Source organism: Perognathus longimembris, chromosome 13 (genome assembly GCF_023159225.1).
Source record: "Perognathus longimembris pacificus isolate PPM17 chromosome 13, ASM2315922v1, whole genome shotgun sequence".
Lineage (NCBI taxonomy): Eukaryota > Metazoa > Chordata > Mammalia > Rodentia > Heteromyidae > Perognathus > Perognathus longimembris.
In genome coordinates this window covers 18,244,490-18,248,302 of record NC_063173.1, presented here as the reverse complement: position 1 = coordinate 18,248,302, position 3,813 = coordinate 18,244,490, and positions in this window count along the sequence as shown.

Here is a 3,813-nt window from a genome sequence, read left to right as displayed (position 1 = left end):
TAAATGTGAAACCAAGTGTAATATGAAATTTAGATTATTGGGAGATTTATTCTTTAAGTACATTTATGAGGTGAGTACTCTTGCCACTAGGCCACATTCCCAGCCTTTAAGTACATTTATAACTCAGAAAAAAATCTCCTATCAATCTGTCTTCCTAAGTGAACTTTTTAGGCTAGGTTTTTTTATTTTCGTAGCAAATGGCTTACTTTCCAAATGCCAAGTGCTGGGTGGTGGAGGGCCTTGACCAGCCCAGGCCTACAAAGGGAAAACTTAGGTACTTGGCGTTTTCCCATCTATATATATTTTCTCCCCTGGGGCTTGAGCTCAGGGCCTGAGCACTGTCCCTGAGCTTCTTTTTGCTCAAGGCCAGCACTCTACCACTTGAGCCACAGCGCCACTTCTGGCATTTTCTGTTTATGTGGTATTGAGGAATTGAACCCAGGGCTTCATGCTTCAAGCACTCTACCACTAAGCCACATTCCCAGTCCTCTCAGTAACTTTTGAGTCCCTGAGTTGTTCTTTGCTTCTTTTAGAAATGGGGCCTTGCCTTGTGAACAAAGACACGTCTGCTTCTGGGGTTATGGCCCATTCTTTTCTAGCTGACTCTTGGGTGTGGGGAGGGAGTACTGCCAGAGAGAGACTTAGCCAGGAAGGTGGCCATTGGCGGGTGAGGGAAGGGCATGAGGTGGAGGGCATGCGGAGCTACCTTGACCTTGATGCTGGTACTTGACTTTCAGGTGTGGAGCTGGAGAGTGTGGTCCTTTTCCCTTTGCAGAAGGCTCCGGGTGAGGCAGAAGTAGAGGGAGAGTCTAAGACGAAAACAGAAATGGGAAAAGGGAAATGGGAGGGGCTGAGTCCATTCAGTCGTTGGGGTCTGGTCTCCTCTGTCAGTGGTGAGTAAGCACGGTGGCATTTTAGAAGTGCCATGTGGCCTCGAGGAGCTCAGACTGGAAGAACAGGAGGATGTAGAGGAAAGCACATGTTTATTGCTTGATTGAATGAATGAGATTGGGCTATGGGTATTAAGTTGTTTATGGCTTTTTGTTTCTGCTCTGGCTGAAGGTCATTCTCTGCAGTTTAGGCCATGCTCCCTAAATATGTGGGCATTCAGAATCCCAGAGGAGTAAAACCTTCCCCTCCTGTCTCCTCTACTTATCTTGAACCCCAATCTTGCCTTCCTTGGACATCCCTTTGGCTTTAACCACTGAGACTCTGCTATTCTAATCTGTGCCTGCTGGTGTTTTTCTACAGTTTGGTCACAAGCTGCTGAACTCCACTTTTGCATCAATTAAGGTCTGAGCTGTCTTTTGCATAATAGTAAATTGTCTTGTAGACTGTCTGGCTCCACCACTTTTAGTCCACTAGATTCCTCACCCTAACATCCCACATTCAAAACAGGAGTAGATCATCTCAGGACAATGGGATGGCTGCTCACTTGCAGAACCAAGATGGCTGCCAAAGGTCAAGTATCTGTGAGAGGTCAACTGATTCCAGCTCAGGCTTTGCAGCTCCCAGGGAACACATTGTCTAACTGCCGGTCCCAGGATTCTGCCTTAAAGATTTTCAGTCCCAGCATCCCACAATGCTGTTCACTTTGGGAAACACATTAGGCATCCGCCCAGGAAAAGCAGGAGAGTATAGCTTTTGGAGAATCCAAAAGGGGTTTAGATGCTTGAGGAAGATGACTTTTGTTTTCCATCCAGAAGGAGGGAAGATCACAAAAGGCTCAGATCCAAATTGGATTCTTTTGTCTAGTTCATGGTTTATTTTAAATGCAAAAGTCTAAGGTTACAAAAACAATGATTTGGATGGGCATTTGTGATTTCTGAAGCGCAGATATTTCTCCATGTTTGGATGCTGCACTCGGATGATGCTTTGTTTGTACAAGTTTTGTTATTGCTGAAAGGAAAGAGTACAATGTACTGAGATTGTACATTGTACCCATGTATGATGGTCAGGGTCCAGGATCCCAAGGAGACAAGGAGACAAGGAGAGAAAATATGGCCCCAGGAGGGACAGCTTCTATTTAGAACAATTGCTTTCTGAAGCACCAAGATGGATGGATTTACTGAGATAAATTTGCCAGGTAAACTGCTGTTAAGATGAGTCTACTATAGGGACCTTCCCGTTCATCATCTTTACCTTCCTTATTTTGATGAAACCTCTTCATGAACTTGGCCTTACTGGAAGCTTTTAGGAATGGATTTCCTGGCGTGTGTGTGTGTGTGTGTGTGTGTGTGTGTGTGTGTGTGTGTAAAACTCTGTTTCACAACTGAAGCAGATCTTCCTGTTTTTGAAAGAGCATGGGTTTGGGGTGTTCAGGCCCATTTCTGCCACATAGCACTGACATGAGCTTGGATGAGTAGTTTCATTCTCTTAACTAGAAGATGCAAGACAATCCCTTTTGGAAAGTAAGTACTGCCTGGTACCTGATAAGTCTTCTATACCTAAGGGGTTGTTTTCCTTCTTCAACTTTTCTAAATGCTCAAAATGTTTGGGTTGTTGTTGTTGATGGTGGTGGTAGTGTGTGTGTGTGTGTGTGTGTGTGTGTGTGTGTGAGCATGCACACGTGCTGGTACTGGGGCTTAAACTCAGGACCTCCAGCTATTACTTGGCTTTTCAGGGTTATTTTATTTATTTATTTATTTATTTATTTGCCAGTCCTGGGCTTGGACCCAGGGCCTGAGCACTGTCCCTGGCTTCTTTTTGCTCAAAGCTAGCACTCTGCCACTTAAGCCACAGCGCCACTTCTGGCCGTTTTCTGTGTATGTGGTGCTGGGGAATCGAACCCAGGGCCTCATGTATACGAGGCAGGCACTCTTGCCACTAGGCCATATCCCCAGCCTCGGGCTGGCTTTGAATCGTGATCTTCTGTGTAGTTAAGATACAGGTGTGAGCTGCCTGCACCACCAGGCTGAGGCTGATGGCTTTTTGTTTTGTTTTGTTGGTCATAGGGCTTGAACTCAAGACCTCGGTGCTGTCCCTGAGCATTTTTGGTTCGATGCTAGTGTTCTATTACTTGAGCCACAGCTCCACTTCTGCTTTTTTTTTTTTTTAGGTGGTTAATTGGAGATAAGAATCTCACAATCTTTCCTGCCAGACTGGCTTCAAACCATAATCCTCAGATCTCAGCCTTTTGAATAGTTAGGATTAAAGGCATGAGCCAACAATACCCAGCTTCTGATGGCTTTTTGTACTGAGTACATAAAAGGCTTTGCGGAGTTGTGAGCAGGGACGAGGTTTAACATAATGGAAAACAATTACTCTTTAGCACCGTGGGGACAGGGAGCACTGAGCAGATGGCTGTGCTCATTCCATTGCAGGGAATTGTGGTGGCTTAGACTGGGATGTGGAGATGTAAGTGGTAGAAAATGGTTAGATTCTGGACACAGGTTGGACATAAGACAAACAAGACTTTCTCAAGGCTTCCCCAAGGGAGGAAATGAACAAATGGTGCTATTTATGGACACAGAGAAGACAGGGGAGATCAGGTATTGGGGTCGGAACGTGAAAAGCTGCAGATGTCAGGAGACATCCAAAAAGAGGTGTCAGGTGACCCTTGGATGTGTGACATGGAAGAGAGACCCAGGCTGGACATCAGCATTGAAGAGTCTTCAGAGCATGATGGTATTTCAGATCATGAGCCTGGATTAGACTCTTGGCAGTGAGTGTCGCAAGAACAGCATCCAGAGCGGAGGCTTAAGCCCTGGAGCAATGCAGTGTCTACACATCAGGAAGACGAGGAGAGATGAATGCATTCTCCCTCTGCTCCTCCTTTTCTTCTTCTTTTATTGTTGTGAAAAAATGATTCTG